This window comes from Halichoerus grypus, chromosome 8, assembly GCF_964656455.1.
Source record: "Halichoerus grypus chromosome 8, mHalGry1.hap1.1, whole genome shotgun sequence".
NCBI lineage: Eukaryota > Metazoa > Chordata > Mammalia > Carnivora > Phocidae > Halichoerus > Halichoerus grypus.
Window position 1 is genome coordinate 102,966,080 of NC_135719.1, and position 23,169 is coordinate 102,989,248.

Consider the following 23,169-nt stretch of genomic DNA (forward strand, 5'->3'; position numbering starts at 1 on the left):
CCCTCCTTTGTCTCTGGCCTAAGAGGTGTGTGCCTTCTACCAGCTTCTATACAATGAAAGCAGGCTAAATTGTTTGCTCATGAGTAGGTTAGAAGTTCAGATCCTTTACAGTTCTCGACAGTCATTGGTATTTATCTGGTCATCTATGGACCAATTAATGCCTTTACTTTCCTATGTGTCAGTATCTGTTTATCTCCAGTTATTAAATATTTGCATAGCACTATGGCACTTTTTGTATTGTAGAGACAAAATCCTATTAGAATGAAAGTTCATAGTACTATATCAATATCTACCACTTTCTATTTTCTATCTTTGATAATTAACCTTGACTTTTTAATTTTACTTTATTTTTGGAAACATGTAATAGTAAATATATGTGTCTTGATCCAAGTTTAGCAATTATTGTATTGGAGATGTGTTCCCATAGGAATACTAAAATGTTTTCTGGGGAATGTCTTTGGGGAAATTTGAGCATTTACTATACAAAGTATGGTATGTTTGAGAGCCTTTGTACATTTAGAGTCTGGAGAAACCTCAGAATGAGTTAGTTTAATGAAAAATCAGTCTCTGTTACATAGCCAACTCACTTAGAACCATATAAGTTGAAAGACACCACAAACTAAATTCTCATTACATTGGGAGTTCTTCACAGCTTTCTGAGGTATGGATATTCAAATAACTACATTGATTGAATTATCACTTCCTGGTTGGTTGGTTTGTTTGTATGTTTATTTATTCATTTATTTTTGAGAACTCTAACTAAAGGAGATACATGGACTTGCACTTTTAGACTTCCAGATAGAAAAATAGATTCTTATTTGTCTAGAAATACATACATATCTCTTTATATATAACTTCCTATGTGAATTCACTAGATGTTTTGACATTCACAATTAGTTGACTAAAAATATATTCCAACAACTCATTACATTTAAACAATTTTTTAAAAAGGAACTGTTTTAAGTGTGTACATTCAAACAAAATGTTCTCTGTCCTAGAATTTAAGTGGTTCATAGAAAGGTATGTTGGAATAACAGAGTGGCCACCTAAGAATATGTTTGTCAAAATATATGATTGCCCCAATGGTTTACTAGGAAATTCACATACAGTAAATTTAGCCACATGTAAGAGTAAACAGTTAGATCACATATGTATAAGATGTCCCAGAATTCAAATAATGGTATTCTTAAGAGAGTGATATTTGGGAAGACAAATTTGAAATTAATAAATCAAAATTTGATTAAGCATATATCAAGCTGTTTTAGTCCATTTGGTCTGCTATAACAAAATACCATAGAATGGGTAGCTTATGAACAGCAGAAATTTATTCCTCATGGTTCTGAAGGCTGGAAATCTAAGATCAAGGCTCTAGCATGGTGAAGACCCTCTTCCTGGTTCATACCCAGTGCCTTCTTCCTGAAGCTCTATAGGGTCTCTTTTATAAGAACAGTAGTCCCATTCATGAGACTCCATCCTCGTGACTTAACCATCACCTTTCAAAGGCCCTACTTCCTCATACCATAATGTTGGACATCAGGATTTCAACATATGAATGGGGGAGGGGAGGGATTCATTGAGACCATAGCACAAGGCCAGGTTAGAGACTGAAACTTGTCTGTCATTTGTAATATGCAAAAAAAGTACTTAACCAAATGCTTACTGTGTGTCAGGCATTGTGTATAAAATAATGATCAAAACAGGTAAAAGTTCTGACTTCCTAGAGCTTACTGTTCGGTAGACATTGACAAAGCAATTATTTAAATTCAAGATTTCGCCAAATGCTATGAAGTAACCACTCCAGTGTGATAAAAGAGACATTATTTAGGTTCATACTAAGAAAAGCCTTCTAAGGACATTGCATGGAATCAGTAGAAGTAAGCATAGCAGAGTCTGAGGTTGGTCATGGAGAAGGGGCTTTAAATATGCAGAATCCAACATTAATGCTCCTTTATCAAGGCTTCCCAAAGTGAAAGATAATTTTGTTGCTAGCTGGCTAAAAGAGACTTCTTAATATCTACTAATTCCCTTGTTCTGCTTTCATGATCACCAAGCAAACTTTTGGTAATGTGGTCCTTGATATAGTTTGCCTTTGGTGTGAGAGAATGAGTCATAGCTCACATAATTGTGCATTTTATAAAATATTTTTTAATTATAATTTGACTTTACATGTTAGTAGTAGTCTGCAGAAAGAGATGCCTGGGTGGCTCAGTCAGTTAAGTGTCTGACTCTTGGTTTTGGCTCAGGTCATGGTCTCAGGGACATGAGATCGAGCCCTGTGTCAGGCTCTGCATTCAGCAGAGAGTCTGCTTCTCTCTTTCTCCCTCTGCCCCTCCCCCCACCCATGCACACTCACTCTCTCTCTCAAATAAAATAAATAAATCTTTAAAAATAATGTGCTCCTCAAATTAGTCTGTGTATATCTAAGACATTACCAGATTTTAGACAGTGATGGATTCATTGAGACAAATGCTGTCTTATAGGGTTCAGGGACCAGTTTGTGTGATCAGAAAGATCTCTTCAGGTTACACATTTTTCTTTGTTAAATAAGAACTATTTAGGACTAATTTATAAAAGTAAGGAAACATCCTATTCTTGCCTATTCAATGATTAGAAGTGACTAGGAAAATAACTGAATGGAAGTTATACTAGATAATTAAAGACCATAATTGATAATCAATATTACTTGTTTACCCAATCCAATGGAGATAGCCTGCATCTAGTTAAAGCATGATGAAATATAAATTTAAAAATAAATAGAAAAATAAGCTGTAGTCATTTTTAACATTCACAGATGACAATTATTAAATACAATAGATTATTGAAAATAAAAGCATTTTAGAAAATTATTAATAACGATAGTAAATACAAACACAAACCAAAATCATTGCAATAAATAAGTGGAAAGGAGATTATACAGATAAAAAAAAAATCTTCAGGAAATGATCTAATTCCTTTGCCTATTAACTCTTAGGAGAACATTGAGACTGAACTTTCCTTGCTGTTATATTACTATATATATTTGCATGCATGTGTTTATGTGTTTTCTTAACTAGTATAACCCTTACCACATAGACTATATTTTCAGTATTATCAGTGGTTTAACTGTGTATTAACATGTACTGTCTTGCATTATTTATAGCAATGCACTCTACTGTACTTTTAAGCTGACAAAAAATAATCATTGAAAATGGAAGTCAGCTAAACCACAGGTCAGTAACCAATGAATTTGTCTCAATTAAAATTCTTAAAATCCCTAAGAATCTTTAGGTCATAGAAGTTGGAAAGTTTTTCTGACAAAGCTAAATGTGGTAGCTGATATTCTTCTTTCTTAGAATACATTTGCTAAGGTTATTAATTGGGAAATTTAATCATAATTATTTATCATTAACAGTAATTCTCTGTATAGTAGGCAAGAATTACATGAGCTTACACATTACTTCATGTTGAATATATAAACATTTTATCTTTAATATTGTAAAATATTTTAAATATTACATAAATCATGGTGTACACTCTTAAATGTTAACTTGCCTTATAGATGTTAGAGAGATGTATAGACAAAAATACCCTGCAAGAAAGAGCTTAAATATAGAAATATAAATTCCTATAAGCTATATGAAAATGCTGTCCTTTAAATTTTCACATTTAAGAAACAGGATTAAAATTTCCAAAATTCATTCATTATTTCCAATATATTATGTTTTGGATTATGTGGCTACATAGGCAGGTTAGCCAACATCCTGGTGAATAAAAAACATTATTTCCTCAAATTTCTAATCATGACTTTGCACCTACTCTTGCTTTAGTTTCTATTTCTAAGTTCATACTTTCAGTCTTTTAAAGCATAATCTCTTGTATGCCACTCCTGTACTACAATTTGAATAGACAGAGATTCTCTTTGTTAGAGAAGTTTCACTGCACTTGAAACTGTTTAAAAATTATCTCTGATGTGAAACCATTGTTGAAATAGTAGCATGATTAAGACTTTCATAAAGAGAAAGCAAACTAACAGATTTTTTCCCATTGGGTCTCCATTGAGTTTATTAACCTTAATAAAGGCAAAAAAAAAAAAAAATATATATGCTTACTCTCTTTTTTCAGTCATGGTTATTTTGGTTACAAATGACAACACAACTCTATCTATCCTTAGCACAAAAAGGACTTAATGACTCAAAGGATGACACTGTCTTCAGACATGGTTGGCTTCAGGAATTCAGTTGTTGAGAACTCTTTATTTGTCCCTTTCTCTGCTCTGTTTGAATTCATTCTCAGAAAGATGCTGTTCAAGTAAAGCAACAAGTTGCCCAGGCAACTGCCAATTTATATGTTCCTTGGAGATTGGCATGCCGGAGAGAAAAATAAAAAGCATGTGTTTTTCCAGATATCGTCAGTGAAAATCCCAACAAAGATTCTTATTAGCCCAGCTTGGGCCATAGGCTGCTTTTTCGACTAATTGCTCATTCATGGAATGTAGAACTGATAAGTCAGATGCGTACATACACCTACTGCTGGGGCTTGGAAGTTATGTTCAACCCCAAAACCACTCATTGATTAAGAAAATGGTAAAATAGATCTTTAAAGACAGGCATCCCAAGCAAACAGAAATGAATGCTTCTTGCTCTTCCTAAGCCTGAATCTACACATTAACTATTTTAAGGAAATTCAGATAATGCACTTTTTATAATTTTGTGTTAAAATACATATCTAATAAAATATCTAAATAAAACCTTGGAAGTTTCTTCAGCATTTAGTCATTACCAGTAAAACAAAACATATTCTCAAAATATTAACCTTTTTTAATGAATGAAATCTATGCATAGTATTCTGCATGCTGAGCAGCACGGAAACCCAAGTAGATAGCAATAGTTATATTTATGAATTGGGGAATAATTCTAAATTGGTGTTAAAGTAATCAACTCAAGATTATTTGAAGGAACAAAAATGAGTCTGTGGCTATTCTGATCTGTTTGTTTCTTCTCCTTTAGTCTCCTGTTATCTACCACTAGTTCCTACATCCCTACTAATTGTGCTGTATGATGACAGATACACAATGAAATAACTGAGAATATGAACTTTGAGATCAGGATGAGAGGGGGTTTGTGAGTGCAATATTGCCTTTTCCGACTAGCTGTATCTCCTTGGGCAAATGTCTCAACTTCTTATAGTAGCACATAAGAGCAAATAGATTTAGAATGCATGGCCAATCCTTGTAGCCATCATCTTGCCAATGGTATAATGTACTTTGCTCTAATACCTCACCTAGAAATCAATCCAACCCTCTGACTTTTCTGAATCTGAACTTAGGAACAATTATAAACAAAATCACATAGTAGGCATGTGCTGATCTATATGGGTAGACTTCATCTCTACAAAGCCCTTCAACACTTCCTAGAAATTATCTACATTTTCCAGGGCTACTTTCTAATCTAATCTTCAATTACTTCAAAACCCATTTCTCTTCTCAGACCTCCCATATGACCACTTTCCCTCTTGTTATATATCACCTACTTCTAGCCTCTTAAAACCTGGGCTTTTCTGCACTCTCAGCCTCTGCTTCCTCCTGTCCAGGCTCCACTCCTCTGACTGGCTTCAGATTCCATCTCCTCCTGCTTCTCAAGACTATACCACTATTGATTTCCCTCTTCTCCTATATTTTACATTCTTTCTCCCTACTAATACTTTCTGTATTATTTTCTTATTGCTACTGTAACACATGACCACAAACTTCCTGGTTTAGAAAAAGACAAATTTATTATCTCATAGTTCTGGAGCTCAGAGGGCTGAGATTGGTCTTAGGGGACTAAAATCAAGGTGTCAGCAGAATTCTGTTCCTCATAAAAGATTTATGGGAGAATCTGTTTCCTTGCCTCTTCTGAATTCTAGAGGCTGCTTGGATTTCTTTGCTTGTGGCCTGCAGTTCGAAAGCATCTGATTTCAATCTCTGCTTTCATCCTTACTTCTTCCTCCCTGGTTCTGACACTCCTGTCTTCCTCTTATAAGAATCCTTATGATTATATTGAGTGCATCCAGATAATCCAGGAGTATCCTTCCATCTCAAGATACTAAACTTAATCACATCTGCAAAGTCACTTTTGCTATGTAAGGATAATATGTTCACAGTTTTCAGGCTTAGGATATAAGCATCTTTGGCGAACCATCATTCTCTCTGTCATCCTTCCCTATCACCACTGTCCAATGCTCATTCCTAGTCTTTCTTCTTAGCCCTGCTTTATGATTGCCTCATGTCTGACCTCTTCAGAGCCAATCTCCTGGAATTGTCTACTCACAGTTTTTTTCCTCATTACCCTACACATATACACACACATTCTTGGAAACCAATTCCATCAAGCCACTGTGAATTTTTTTATCACAAAATCCCTTTCAGTTCCTACCTTACTTGACCTTTCAGCAACATTTATACCATTGACAACACATTCTTTCTTGAAAAACATTTCCATAGGCTTTTATAAAAACACCTATTCCACCTATGTCTGTCTTTCCTTTCTTTTTCTTTCTTTCTTCCTTTCTTTCTTTCTTTCTTTTCTTTCTTTCTTCTTTCTTTCTTTCTTTCTTTCTTTCTTTCTTTTTTCCTTTCTTTTTCAGAATTTTTTTCTGCATATAATTTTCATGTTAGTTTTTCTCTAGGTTCTATTAATAGCCTTATTCTCTACTCACTGTACATAGTCAAAAATACCACCATTCAATTCTTTTAGGAATACCAATGGCTTCCTAGTTTCTATTTTTAGTATATGTCTCTTTTTTATTTCATAGCATATATACAACTGATCACTGTAATTTTCAATTAAATGGGGATAGCATTTTACACCCTAATCCTTTTCCATTTCTTATATTCCTTATACTCAAACATAAGTCTTGAGATTCATTCTTGGGTTTGCCTCTGTATTTCTCCCATCAATCTATCATAATTCTTGTCTTCTTCCTTCTAAATCCTACATCTTAAAATTTTGTAATTCACTCCACTTTTATGGCCTTTACTATAGTTGATGCCAAGATCATCTATCATCTGAATTATTTTTATAGCTCTCAGGCAAGTCTCCTTGCTTCAAATATGGCTTCCCTTCCAAGCTATACTCTATGATGGAAGCAGGGGATATTTATAAACCTAAAATGACCTTTTAGTATTCTCATACCTAAAAGCTTTTATAGTTTCCTATTATTCTTAGATAGGACCAGCTTCATGGGTTTGTGACATAAGCATACACAGGTCCTGCTTTTAGAAGGGCTTCATACTTGACTTAATGTTCTGTTCTATCATCTTGAAATTCTTTTTTTTTTTTTAAGATTTATTTCTTTATTTTAGAGGGTGGATGGAGGAGGGACAGAGAGAGAAGGAGGGAATTTCTAGCAGACTCCCTGCTGAGTGTGGAGCCCAGGTGGGACTTGATCCCCGACCCTGAGATCATGACCTGGGCTGAAGCCAAGAGTCAGTCACTTAACTGACTGAGCCACCCAGGTGCCCCTGAAATTCTTAATCTTTGAACTAAGAGCCCCATATTCTTATTTTGCAAATTGTGGAGCTAGTCTTACTCTTAGATAAAGTTTTCATATCTTAATATAGTTTATAAGACTTTCATAACTAGGCCCTTTTTCTCTGCCCCTTCAGCCACTCATATTGTTCTTTGTGTCTGAAATCATACCACACATACACACACACACACACACACACACACACACACACACACACACCTCAGGCATTTGCTCTCTATCTCCAAACTTCTATTAAACTACTTTTCGATCTATAGATCTACTTCAAAATTACTTTCTCTGACAAGCCTACCACATACCAGCCCATAGCTAGCCCCAATAACAGAGTATCTCTACTTCTCTCATATGGCACTCTCTCTCTGTGGTAGCTGTTACTTGCTTCTTTTTATATCTTCTAGATGATGCTAAGGTCCATGCCACTGTTTACCAGTTTATCCTTAGTGTGGTATATAGTTCCTAGATATTTATATGTACTTAATACTGAATTGTGAATGGTAACAAACAGTAATTTTCTTTTCTTTCTTTTTTAATAGAAATACACAGGTAAATGCTAAAACTGTCTACTTAATATGGACCTGTACCAGCAAATAAAATATAGTTATTATATTTCTGTTGATCAGATTTGCACATTTACCAAAATTCAGAGAGGTACCACCAGCTTGGGTTTTACTTCTACAAGTATCACAAGAAAAGGGAATATTTTTCAAACCAGAGCACAAGTCTTTAAAATTATAGCATTTATCATTGACTACTCTCTTTTTTGACTTTTACAGGAATGGTCTTTTATATTTTTAAAAGTATAATTATTATTCTGAAAAAGCAAGTCTATTGCTAGTTAAACCCTTTGCTGAAGGCCAAAAGAAGTGAAAAATTTAAGGTCAATTTTCCTGTTACTATGGTTTTTAAAATAACCCTATTTTTTCCATATAAATAAAAGACAATGGCAGAGATGGTATTTTATAAATATAGAGAAGAGAGAGATATCCTAAGGTTTTTGTTTTATTTTGTTTGTAAATGAAAGAGCACCATGGTACACAATGCTAGAAAGGCATTGCAAAGTAAATGTCTGCAAATGTCTAAAGTGGATCAGGTTGAAGAATACCTCTCCACCACATAACTTTGTCCTAATGCCTATCCTCATCGAGTTCCTCAGAGGTGTTAAGCAGTAGGATAAATCTGAATTGGCTATAGCTTTACCAAATTATCTAGACTTTATTAGCATCATTCACTCAATGATGATCATCATCCTCATGAGGCAGTATTTACTAAGAAGCCACAATGCTCAAAATGCTAAGGGAATTGCAATACATAAGAATCAATACAGTATCTTAACTTGATTAATTTACAGTTTTTAAATTTTATTTTAAATTGTATTAAAGAAGAGTTCAGGACCCTCTTCCTTGTTACACAAATGAAAATGTGATTTTACTTTCTTAAGACCCATTATTTATGTTTCTGCAAAGTGATTTTGCTATATGTCCATGTAACTCCATTAACCTTAGAGCATTTCTCATATATTTAAAGAAGTGAGCAGGAATATTAAGTTAGGTGAAAACTTACAGACACTATAAGCTTTATTGAAACTAATGCAAAATAGTAAAACATAAAACTAATTGCAAAATGGTGCATAGAAGTCCAAGAAAATCATGTGATCATATGACTAGCACCCAGGAAGAAAAGATCTACATGCTGGGCACACGTATGGGACCACCACAAGAGACAGATGTTCTCCCTAGCACTGTTCTATAACCGCATCTGTGTACAGCTTGGGGGGCGGGGGTGGGGAGCAGGTGAGGGATTACCAGTCAGATCCAGGCAGTTAGAGAAGTGGTGACAAGTGATAACGGAAACTCGTTTTTCCCTTCCAAGAACTATCTGCTAAAGGAGAGTTGTCAGTCAGCCTTTGGGAATATTTGCTCATGTGCAGTTGTTACTGTTCTCTTGGTGCATAATCAGATCTGTCATTAACACCTCCACAGTCTCCTATATTTGGGCAGAGAAGAGGGTGTTTCCCTCTTATGGGGGAATCTCAGTGTTTTACTATGTCAGAGGCAAAAATAAAATGGTAACTCTTTCTGAGATCTCATTTATGCTTTAGATGTTCTAGTGTGAAAATTTACGTTCCTCTTCAACATCATGACAATGTTTTCAATTTGTCTGAATGTATCCCTGCCTTAGAAAATGGTAGGCTAATTAGCTAGACAATAGATCTTTCCTCACCCTGTGCTCACTTTTGCCACCTATTTTTATTATTTATTTATTTATTTATTTAGATTTATTGATTTATTGTTAGAGCAAGAGAGAGCAGGGGCAGGGGTGGGGGCCGTACAGTCCACAAGCAGACTCCCCGCTGAGCTGAGAGCCTGGCGCACGGCTCAATCCCAGGATCCTGGATCAAGACCTGAGCCAAAATCAAGAGTCGGCCGCTTAACCAACTTGAGCCACCCAGGCACCCCTTACCACTTATTTCTAATGCTGTCCTACTCTTGACTATGTAAGCTCACTGTTTGCTGAAATGTTTTTCCTTAAAGTTTAAAACAGAAAAAAAAGAAGAAAAAATCACCTCAAAGGCCTATTGTTTCTTCAAGCATGTTCTAGTTATGCAAGTTAGAGATGGTGTGGCTAATTAACTTATGGTTGATGTCTGATTTCCTGTTCTCAAGAGCCAAGATAATGTGTTATACTTATTAGTAATGAATAACTTAGAAATTGTTCAACATAGATTCACACTCAGGATATACATGTAGAATTTGAAAGCCGCATAGACGGGGAGTATCCTGGTAAATATGGAGCAGTTTTTATTCCCTTGATGACAAAATGATATGATCACAAATGCCTGGTGCTTCCATTGGACACACTATTGGATAGTACTCTTAATACTCCTGTTTGAGTCAGGTGTGTTCAGGTGACTGGTTGTTTATGAAATGTGGGAGAAGTAACGTGTCGTCTTAGGAGTGAAAGCCTAGAGAGGCAGGGCATGCTGTATTGCATTTACTTCCCTATTAATTGCCATATCTCAATCCTGAAAGGAAGAGATAGGGCCTCTGCCAGCCTTAAGGGCCTGCAATTAACAGAACCTCCTGCCAGCCTACATCAAAAGTATAACATGGATGAAAAACAAACATTTGATGTTCTTAGCCATGAGATTTGGGGATTATTTATTACTGCAATATAACATAGCCATCCCGACTTAGATGAAATGAGATCAAAACTGAGTCTAGAAGAAGGAATAAGAGTTAATTTGAAGAATGGAAGGGGAAGAGTGTTCTAAACAAAGAGGGGTATCATAGGCAAAGGGACAAACAGATTTCAAAGTTCATTGTTCGAGGGAGAAAACACAAAGTTAGGGACTTGGGTTTGATAAAATCAGCAAGAAATCTCAAATAGGGCTTTTAACCACATATTGAAGACAATGAACAGAATTGGTGAAGTTTTCAGTGGAATATGGTATGAAGGACACATCAAGAATATATTGGAAAAAATCAAATTTTAGTTTTCCTAGAAAGCATATGCTTCCTGGAAATCTTCATGTTACCGTCCCTACTCCTTTCTGTAGTCCCTGACAATTACAATCTATGAGGACTCCTCAAATCCAGCTTTTGACCTCTCAGAAAATCTGTAGATTTTTTGATGTCTTTTATAGCCTGCATGTATTTAAAAAGGTGGACAGGAAAATTAAGCCAGATAAAACTTACAGATGCTAAGAGTTTTAGTGAAGCTTAGGATCTTGCCCCAATACAAAACAATGCAAATAAGGTTGAAACTTTTAATGGACTAGAAGTTATATTATAACATATTTCTTTAATATTAATCATCATTTTGCAATATGTAATTATATCAAATCAACATGTTGTATACTTTAAACTCACACAACGGTGTGTGTCAATTATATCTCGATGCTGGGAAAAATAAAAATTTAAAAAATAAATGTTTTTGAAATATTATATTTGAATAGTAAACATTACATAAGGATGTTTTTTTATTTTCAAGCCAAACTTTTATTTAAAATGTAAACGAAGGGAGCCTGGGTGACTCAGTCAGCTAAGCATTTGCCTTTGGCTCAGGTCATGATCCCAGGATCCTGGGATCGAATCTCTGCATTGGTTTCCCTGCTCAGCGTGGAGTCTGCTTCTCCCTCTCCCTTTGCCCCTCCTCCTACTTGTGCTCTCTCTCTCTCTCTCTGTTAAATAAATAAATAATAATAAAATTTTTTTTAATGTAAAAGAAATGGCTCTTGAAAATACTGATGAATAAAGCAAAAATATACAGTGCTCTCTTCCTGCTAGTCAGTCAGCTTATCCATGGACAGGGTAATAGGACCTATGTGCTCATAGAATTTTACAGTAGCTTCATATTAGATTATGTAGAGATTCTCAGCATATGATCTCAGTTCTGGGTTTACACCTTTACTGAGCATGAACAAGGACTCCTGCTCCATGGCCATAGCCAATCCCTTGGGCCCAAAGTTCTTTGCATAGCATCCTTTAGAGAAGGAGAAGGAGAAGATTTCATCTTCTTTCTTAGAGTTGTTGATTCAGGATCCTTCCCACACTTGGCACCTAGGAAACAGTTTTTGTGCTAGGGTTTTCCAGCTCCAATTATCTTCTCAACATCATATACAGAATCCCCACATGTGGGACATTTCTCAGTATCTCTGTATTCCTGAGCTAATTTAGAAGTGTTTGGGATTTTTGTAGCCATGTGAGGTTGAACACGCTTGGGTTTGATGCCCAGCCTCTCCTCACTATCCATGTAGCCTTTCAGCCCATCCTTCTTTTCATAGCAAGATTTGCAAGTAGATCTCTTCATCATGCATCACTGCCTTTGTGCCATCTAAATTAGTCCTGCAATCCATGCACAGAACACAACAGCCGTGGAAGCTTCTCCCAGAACCCTGAACCTCTTCTGCAAGGTTCACAGTGCTCCCACAGGCCCCACACTTGTTTCCAGCTCCCCAGATGAGTATTTGAGTTAGAGGTAGGACCACACACCACTGGTGGGAGCTAGGGAGGCAGGGCAGAGGGAGCACTGGGGGGAGTCAGGGAGCCCAGGAAAGCCTTCACAAGTTTGAAAGTATGGATAGCTATTTCATGGAGCCTTTGTATTTTTATTTTTTCCTAATAATCCTATATTATCTCAATACTTATTGTGTATTTAATTGCTGAATACTGGTCCTCTAAAAAGCACCAGTTATTTTTAAATTCATTAATGTTATTTGAAATTATTCTTGTTCTTTAAGAACCACTATTTATTTCTTAATACTATGCATGTTCAATTATTTTTCTTTAGATTCTTAAAAAATAATAACTTTATTGGAAAAAACAATTCAAACAAAATGTACAAACTAATTTGATTACAAATCTTCAAAATAACAGTCAAATTTCATTGACTATTTGGTTGTTCTATAGTTAGTATGGAAATAAATGGGCTATAAATAATCAGGCTTGTGAAATATATATCTAAGCTTGTCAAGCTTAGCTAGTTAGAAACTGCTTTTGTGTGTGGTGTGTATTTCCATTAGTCAGGAAAGATATGCAGAATTGCTTCCATGTCACTTTTAAGTAGCTGAACATTTCTATATATGCATATTGCTTGAGGATATTGGAAATAGAAATTCCCCCAAAGTTAAGTACCAGATTGTCAAGAAGCATAAACACAAGGGGTAAAATTTTACCTTCAGCTATGTTAATGCAAATCTAGTCACAGTCATGAATATATTATTTTTATTCTTCTGGATCTGAGATTGCTATATCAGAAATGGAATTTTGGCCCATTTATCCTGTGGATATAATGCATTACATATGTACCAGAGGGCACATCTTTTTTTGTTGTTGTTCCTTTTTTCCTGGTAATACAAAATAGAGCAGTAGCTCATTTTCTTATAGAATCTGAGAAACTCTCACCAACCCTAATATGGCTATACCACAAACAGATTATCATTCCAGTATAAACCAGAGCAGTGCTTGAAGCTATTGACCCAGGCCAGCTCGGACTCCAGGGCTACAAGATGGCATAAGCTGACTGAATTGATCAGTGAGCTCAGTGTACCACAGGCTAATTCCATGAAGCAACCCTACATCTCATGAAATTGATGAGTTGTTTTACAGTCTTGATCAAATTGAAGAGTCCTGTTAGTATTGTATAGACAAAGTTCGAATTAATCAGACTGCTCATGACACTTTTTAGATGGCCTTATTTCCCATAAATACATATTTGAAGGTATAGTATAGTGTGTGTGTGTGTGTGTGTGTGTGCGCGCGCGCGTGTGTGTGTGTGTGTAGAGGGGAACTGGAGTTTGTAGTCCTTAGAGATCATGTAATATATTGCATTGTTATGTTTGCTTACTCTATCCACTCAAAATGCAGAAGCCATAGATAACAACTAAACATGATCTCAGACAAGAAAATGCAGTGTCTTTGAGCTTTTATTTAAAATGGAAATACACCAAGATAATTTGAAACTATGTCTTCATTAATATTTTAGCTTATATTCATATTGCTGATGTACATATTAAAGTATTATTTTTTCCTGTCATTTATTTTACTTGTTTTCATGAACTCCACAGCATAATTGTAGATGGGCCTACTGGGATGGTGAGATATCCATGTATATACACACTGGACAATCTATAAATTACAATGTATTTAACTTGTCTAGGAGCTGATCTTGAAGAGAGATCATGAGTCATAATAATCCGAGTGCTGGGTCCCAATACACAAAGATAGCTAGCATTTACCGAGTAGGTGCACAGGCCAGGCACAATCCAAGGATTTTACATGAGAATTATGTCATTTACCCTCTCAACAGCCTTGTGAGATATGCATGGTTACTACCTATTATTTGCACATGAGGAAAGTAAGGCTTGGAGAGTTTAAGTCACTAGTTTTAACAGTATAACCTGTGGTCATTTTTCTCCCCAGTTTTATTTATTTATTTATTTATTTTAATTTTTTTTTTTTTAAAGATTTTATTTATTTATTTGAGAGAGCGAGAATGAGAGAGAGAGAGCATGAGAGGGGGAGGGTCAGAGGGCGAAGCAGACTCCCTGCCGAGCAGGGAGCCCGATGTGGGACTCGATCCAGGGACTCCAGGATCATGACCTGAGCCAAAGGCAGTCGCTTAACCAACTGAGCCACCCAGGCGCCCTCCCCAGTTTTATTGAGAAATAATTGACATATCTCACTATATAAGTTTAAAGTGTACAGCATGATGGTTTCACCTCCATGAATTGTGAAATGACTACCGCAATAGGTTTAGCTAACATCCATCAGCTCATATAGATAAAAGAAAACAAAAATGGCCCTTTGTGATGTCCCTTAAGCTTGTCTTCTTAAACAATATGCTGTAACAACGTGGGATTTTCCTCAGTGTGAGAGTTCCTTGAATGGCAAGATGATATTCGTGTAATGACCGGTGTAAAATTCAAACCAAGCTTTCATTCTGCCTTTAACACTAACCACACATAAAATTGAACACTGGACGTCTCAATGTTGTTACCATTGCCTCTTTGGTTGCAACACTCATAGGATGAATACAATGCCATGACCAAAATGTAAAAGAGGAAAAGCCGTGGGGGCACATAGAAAGCCAACTAACAATATTACTGAGGCTTAGCACATGGCTACACTTGAAACATCAAATAATGGAGTGTTTAAAGAATCAGAGCTAATAGGTCGATTCATTTCTTTACATAGGTGCTCTTATTCTTTTCAGATATAAATTAGCCCAATCATATTAAATATCACGCACTGTGTGTAGAGTTGGGTAATGATCTCCATCAAATAATGAGTGCGGAGGGTACACTTCACTCCAAGTGCCTTCTGTTCCAGCTGTTTCTACTTATCTTAATTTTCTTAATTGGGTTACGATTAGGCTGTGAATGAGATGTTAATATGGGAATTGGAGCTTTTCAACAAAAGGGTTTACTTTCTTTATTGTTTTGTGGTTCTTAACTTTCAGAGGCCTATATCTTGCTACATGTTAATTAAAAAGTATTACAAAGTGTTTAAGACAAGCTTATGGCATATAAAGAATAACCTTGTTTACATCTCTGCAGCTCTAACAAGTTGCCTGCAAGAGAACCACTGTTTGGGAAAAATTCTTCAATTTCTTTAGGGGATGAGATAATGTTTCTTTAAAAACTATTATAATCTCTCATCTATTTCTGCCATTGTCTCTAGGCCTGACTTCACTTACTAATATGAAAGCTCTAGCTGGACAAGGTTGGGGTTGGGATGGTACAAGTGAGGTCCAAGGCCTTGCTATTCAAGGTGTTACCCTCGCATTACTGGCATCGGCATCGCCTGGGAAATTGTTGGAAATCCAGAATCTTAGACCCAGTTTAGCTTCAATCCTGTTGAAACAGAATCTGCATTTTTACAAGATCCCCAGGTAATTCATGTGCACATTAAAGTTGAGAAACCCCATTAGAGTCTGATTATAGCAACAAATGAAAGGCAATTCCAAATTTTTTTAAAAAAGAATTGTCTCATCATGCATTCTGATCATATATTAAGAACATATAAAATCCTAGCTAGGTAGAGTAGCTTATGACAATTAGATTTAAATTTTTAATAACATCACTACCGTAGATTTTAAAAAAAAATAGGTTTTAAAAGATTTTAAAAGCATTATGTAAGAAAAGTACAGAGCCAAAGTTGAGTTGGCAAGTGTTATTACGTTGGTTCTTTAGGCTGTTGTTCTCTAAGGAAGCTAAACAATCCAATTTTCTTATCCTCTATGGGTCAGCGGTGCTGCATGTTTGAAGACTAATGTAAGGCTCTAGAATCTGTGGAAAGAATTTCATTCCATCCATAATTTTCCCCACTGTTTTCTTACTCATTTTAATCATTGTAAGCCTTTTTTTATCATTTAATTTCACTTTACCCAATTAAGTGTACTTTACCATTAAAAAAATTAATCGGTAATATATTTTCAAAACTTCTGTTCCAAAGGAGCCGATTTTTTGAGGAATGTTGTGCAACTATTTATGTGAGTTGCCAACTGTTGATGTCAAGGTGACTTAGCTGAGAGTTTTGCAGCTATCCTATGAGAAGCTGAACATACCTGTGAAGCTTTTCATCCGATCAGTGGTTACTGTTACCTTTCTTCACCTGTTTCTTGGCTGGCCTAAGATTTTAAAATGTCATCCACAAATTTTATCTGTACGTTAATTATTGGATTACCCAGTTCCTGGCTGAAGAGGGGTTTTATAATTTCTGTAACTGGTTTGATGGGGAGGACTGGTACTGTTTGGAACAATTTACCCAGGCTTAATGGCTATTTCTGCTGAAATTTACCGTGTACTTCATTTTATCCACATTATTATCAGCATTCGGAATGTCAGTATGTCCCTGTCCTATCTTTTCCTTCACTATCATCATCAAGTATTAACATTCCAGGTAGCTCAAGCACGCAGGGGCTGGGCTTCTGCTGCTTCCATAACAACTGTAAAACCTGAGCATGTCTCCTGATCTGTAGCTGTATTCTGAGATAATGATGGGATTGCCATCTTTTGCATTCTGTTCACCTACACATGTTGATTAAGGCAGCAAACACTGGTTCCGTATATTACTGGCCAAGTATGTCATTCATTCCTCATTTCTACATGATCTCTTCACTGGAAGTTTATGTACTCCTGATCACCACAATCCCTTTCTTTATACTCCCGGAGGTGCTCCTTGGCCATTTCTCCCAGCGGATCTCTGTGGCCTTCTGTACTGTTACTGCCCGAGCACCACTTTTTTTGGATAAGGATCTACACTGTGTGTTTACATCTCATCCTATCATCAGAGAGTATGGGCAACCTTTGCTCCTTGTTACATCTGTGCCTTTGTGGATTATCTGTGTAGAAAGTTGAATTTCTAGAAATCTGAAGCTCTTTTCTATAGTGTCCCCTCCCTGATACTTTGTCCTTTTCACTGAGGGAACTCATTTTCACGCTGATGCTAGATGGGGTGTTTCTACTCGCTGCTGGATCTTTTGTGTGCTAATAAACACATTCATATTCTCGGTATGAGCATCAGCCAACAATTTGATCTTCATACTATTTTGTTAACTTCCAACAATAAACCCTAATAACACAGGCACACAAATGTCTTCATTGTCTCTCTGATGCTTCTTAGAAGGTGGAGGAGGATCAGTAAAGTATCCTCCAGACTGAGGAGACACTTTGAAACCAAACTATAATACGAGCCACAACACACTGTTTACACAGAGTTTTATTCAGGATAACTGACTGACAGAGGGGAAGCAGGGCTGGCAATCCAGGCCTTACACAGCCATTCTCCACCCCCATTCTCTGAAGCTATTCGTCCCCAGGTCTGGACCTTAATCCCCAGCTTCTATAGGGAGAGGGACATGGTGGTGAGGTCACAGGGTAGTTATCTACAGTGGGGCCATCTGAATGCCAGTGATTTCTACTGGCTAGCTACAGTGGACACTGCTCTGCTTTCCCTTTAGGGAAAATCAGAACAAGATTTTTCTGCATTCTGGTCAGGGCTTACATTAACCTCCAGGGGGCCTAAAACATGTAGCCCCGAAGGAGGGAGGTCATTGCTTGGCTATCAACAAGATGGAAGGCCAAAGATGGAGTCAGTGTTGTCATCACTCCTAGAGATGATTTGCTTCCTTGAAAGAATTTTGGAGAATGTGGCAAAAATTTAAGATTAAATTTAAGTATAAGTGGTGAGTATGTGGATGTTTGTGTTCTGTTTATTTTTTTGAAAGTTTCCGTTGTTTCACAGTAATAATTGTTTTAAAATTTAATTTTGTTATGTTGAGATACTTCTACATATTTAAAATGGAGAAAACTGCAAATATTCTATGAACAACTTTATCAAGCTTTTATTGGTTGCTATACTATTGCTGACTCAGGCAGAGCAACCATGCCAGGAAATCTTAAGCTTTAAGCCAAGCAAAGCTGTCCTGTGTTTCCTTCTGTCTGAGTACTCTTTTCCCCAAAAAACAAAAATTTTGGTCCCTTCTGACAAGAGAGTTTATTAACTTTAACCTCAACCTCAAAAGGGCCTTTCCTGTTCTATAACTAATAATCCTTTATCTCAATCCTTCCTATTTCTCTATTTTTATTTTTCTCTACAATTGTTAACATAATTTTTATTTATGTCTGTATTTTTTATTGAATGTCTCCCACCACTAAAATATAAGCTCCATGACACTGTATATCCAGGACCCATAACAGCGGCTGCCACATAGTAAGCACCAGATAAATATTTGTTGAGTGGGTAAATGAACAAACAAATAAGAAACTTAATACCAGATTATATGTCCTTACCCCCTTAGGATGTCTTAGTGTGTGAGAGTGGGATTCATATTTATTCAAAATCCCATTGAACTCTTGGAAGTTCTCTTTTATTGATATCTTTGCTTCTAATACTTTGCAGCCTCTTGACATCAGGATTAAGGCAGATACACCCATGGATGGCTCAAATACATAAGAGCATCGATTAAGATTTACTACCAACAGGAATAAAAAATGTGAATTACCACAGTGATCCAAGATAATTTAACCCTGCATATAGCAGACACAGTGTCAATGGAGAAGATCTTATTTTCAGGATTCTTTATTTCTCATAGCCACTCCACTGTGACTTAGCTGAAAGAAATTGAGATTCTTTCCTGAAGATCTACAACACCCAGAGGAAGGGTAAATAAATTTTATGTTCTTTACCCTCCTCGGTGGTGAGAACTAGTAACAGAAAGAAAAGAAATGATAAGCACTCAAAACATCGAGGAGTAGTAAACTGGACTTCGAAAGCCCAGAGAAAGTGGACTAGCATTGTAATAAATACTTATTTGAAATGCCAGATTTCTGATTTCTTCTCACACTTTCAATGTGTCTTTTAGACAGGGATTTAAGGCAGATGTCTATACTGAGTGAGTGTTGAGCAAGCTACTTCTGCTCTATAATGAGATGCTTTCAGTTAAGAGTGATAATTCATACCAGTTATTCCAACTTGTGTTGAAACCACAGGATGAGAAGCATGTCGGGCCACGCCGTCTCCCAGAGCAAACGGTTAAGGCCACACCACAGCAGTACCATCATGTGATGATGTATGTGTCTTAAAATGGTAAAGAAGACATTTTAATTGAACTAACAAACAAAAGTGGAAAAGTTAAAGACAACTTTTTATATTTAGAGTTACAAGCTTCCTAGTCTTAGAGTAAAAATATATTTTCTTTTCAGTTTTTTCTCAAGGAATACTACGGACTCTGACCCAGAAAACCTGCCACAGTAAGTGCATTTCTTTGTCTGTGAAGTTGATATCAACAACACATGAGGCCCTGGGGTTTTGTTTTGTTTTGTTTTGTTTTTTTAAAGGAGACAAATGGCTTTATGTTGGAAACACATGGTGTTATTTGCAACAAGGTCATGAAAAGTGAAGAAGTGAGAAGCTATGGATAGGGGCTGGAAAAATATCTTCTCTACTAGGTTTAAATAGTTGCTGTCGAGATTATTCATTTACAATTAGCAAATATTTTGTTTCCTTGATACCATGATTTTGCCTATGATTTTTTTCTCTTTGATAAGATTAAGAATCCAATGAGACTAATGAGTTCTAAAATGTGTAAACCTTCCCCTGACACACATACACAAGAAATATGTATTTAGTAGGTACCTATATGCACACTATACCCTGTGAAACCAGGAAGCTTCACACAGGCAGAGCTGGGTGCTGTTGTGAATCAAGATTTCCACTATTGTTCCAGCCCCAGTGAAAACTATCCTTGTGTTTTTATGATAATTCATATGTCTACCATTAGTAAATCATTCCTGGAATTTATGAGATTGTTTCTCATTTTGACATGGATGTATTTGGGGAGATTGCCAAAAGACAAAGATCTTTTATTGTGCATTTATAATTTTGCATGAGTTAGATTCTTCCTCTTCTCTTCTCCCTGTCGCCCTCCCTCTCCACCTCTCCCTCCTTATTTCTTCTACTCTCCTCTCCTTTTGCTTCTTTCTTTTTGCTTCTTTGTCCATGTCTGAAATCACTATGTCATCACTCAGTGCTCCCAGAGAGAATGGAAAAAGCACAAAATACCTCACTCTTTGCAAAGATCTGTCATTCTAGCCAAAAGAACCTTGAATGTATAGGCTGTTTAATTCTTGCCAAATGTAAATATCAGACTCTTGTTCTAAGAGGTTGTGCATTCCACCAGAAGATTCATGGCTAGGTGTCATTGGATGGTTACCAATTCTAGCTCTCTCAACAATAAACTTGAGAAAACTGATCATTGGTTCTGCCTCTGCTTTCTCTTCAATGAAGTGAAGATACTACCAGTTGTGTGTAAGGTAAGGTCATCTTTCAGCTGCAGTTGGTGTGCTCTGTGCTAATCTCCAGGCATGCCTAGAAATCTGGTACTGACACTGGATAGGAATGGAGATGTGTTAGTTACTAATGAAGTGCAATTTACAGTTTGAAACTCCCATATAGTATAGGTGCTCAGTGCTAAATTGCCCACACTGTTTTGGGATGAATTGAAGGTTTATACTTGGTTCAATCTGCACAGCCTGGCTTTAGCTACATAACCAGTAAGGTATAAAAAATACTGTCGTAGGGGTGCGTGGGTGATGCAGTTAGTTGAGCTTCTGACACTGGATTTCAGCTCAGGTCATGATCTCGTGTCGTCAGATCGAGCCCTGCCATGGAGCTCCATGCTCAGCACACAGTCTGCTTGAGATTCTCTCCCTTTCCCTCTACCCCTCCTGCTGGTGCTCTCTCTCTCTCAAATAAATAAATCTTTAAAAAAAAAAAAGTACTGCTGTAAATTTTTGACTGGGCAACCCTGAAAGCAAGATGGCTTGCATGTCTTGTTGATTTATAATCTAATGAAATGAACATCTGCAATTGAGAATAAACATGGGACCGCACCTGGAAGCATAAAACCTTCTATGATGGTATGTTCTTCTTTCTCCTAATGTGCCGTACTCTTTACTTTTACTAAAGCTTTTTGTCAGTACACCCTATGGAGACTTGTGAGTCCTACCAGTTATCAGGCCTTTGTAACTGATGCACTTGAAACTTTTCAGATATAGTTGAGAGGTTGATTTAGATTTTTTCTTCTTCCTTGCATTCACTCTGACTAGAGTAAACATATTTGCAAAATGGAACATAAGGGAAATAGTAATAAAGGGTTTGTTCTTATCTTCAAAGCTGTTCAGCATGTAAACTACTTTAGAGAAATATCAGATTATAAAATATAAGGGTACATAATTTCTCAAAGAATTTTTTTGGGGAAAAAAACCCCTCCAAACACTAGGAAGTAGTGTTTGACATTTATTTTGACTTAGCAAAACAGATTTTCTTTTTTTTTGGCCATAATATATTGTGTATTTTGATGCTTAGTGTTATATTATTGTCTTTCCTAAAAATTTGCAAATAAGACCTTTTAAAATTAAATTAAGCTGTTCCCAATTTATAGGTAGTAATTTTAGTTCATATCTTAGTGACTTTGAGAGTCTGTAAGTGCCTGTTTGGCAGTGCTTCACTAAAATTTGAGCAAATTGAGTGGAGACCTTTTTTTCTTTTTAACAGTGATTTAATGTTTATTACAGCTATAATGCAGGTTAGTCTGACTTTAAGGTAGTATCACATGGCATACTTTTGAGTCCATTCCCGAGATATTCTGTTGTATTTATCTCTGTCTGTTTTATAGATCGGTGCAATGTCTGGCACTAGGGGGTCATCTGGGTTTGGATCACACAGCAGTGAACAAATGGATAAAAGAACTTTAGAAATAGTTTTAGCAGGAGACCACTGTAATCTTAAAATATCAAGACAAATGCTGCCATTACTGTTAATATTTGGATGATAAATTCTTGTTTTAATGCAACCTTAGGTAGTTTGAAAGGGTAGTCTGTAGGAAAATGAATTGTCAAAAAGAATACCCTCCTTGATATGGGCTGTCATTAGGTCCCATAATTGTGGCTTGCCAATGAAACACATCATCCCCAACTGGACCTGCAGAACATTGTGCTGGAGGGTCACGGGCCAAATATCAAAATACCCTTTAAGGCAGTCTTAGTTTATAGTTATTTTATATTCATTCTTATTAAAGCATTTTAAAATAATGCTTTATTTTATTGTTTATTTTCCATGCCTTCTAAAAGAATTATCTTTAGCTGTCCCTACCACCTTTCTATAAAAGCCAAAATCACCGAAGGATGCATTTTAGCATTTGAAATCCTCAGTAGTATTCATAAAATGAATATTAAAAGACACATTGTATTTTTTATTATCCTGAAAAAAGAGAATATTATGACTTCCGTGCCAATTGTCAAACTCCACTTTGGTAAAGAATACATGCATATATTTATAATACATTATACTACACACACAAGCATACACACATGTTAATTTTTAATGCCATGTTTTCAAACTGGAAAACAAAAGGAGAGATACTAATAAAGACTATTTGCTACTTTAAACTTTTCCCTATGTTTTTAATTTTAATCATGAATCTCTTAAAAGAAATGATATCATGTGCTCCTGGGTGGCTTAGTTCAGTTCATTAAGCGTCTGCCTTTGGCTTGGGTTGTGGGTTGTGATCTCGGGGTCCTGGGATTGAGCCCCCCATCAAGCTCTCTGCTCAGCAGGGAGTCTGTTTCTCCCTCTCCCATTCCCTCTGTGCTCTCTTTCC

The 23,169-nt window shown here is 36.3% G+C and overlaps 2 pseudogenes; both read right to left on the reverse strand.

Moving 5' to 3' along the window:
• Nucleotides 1-11,912: 11,912 nt before the first annotated feature.
• On the reverse strand, nucleotides 11,913-12,466 carry LOC118520493 (cysteine and glycine-rich protein 2 pseudogene; annotated as a pseudogene).
• Nucleotides 12,467-22,118: 9,652 nt separating this feature from the next.
• Nucleotides 22,119-22,520, reverse strand: LOC118520441 (ubiquitin-conjugating enzyme E2 D3 pseudogene; annotated as a pseudogene).
• Nucleotides 22,521-23,169: the final 649 nt, after the last annotated feature.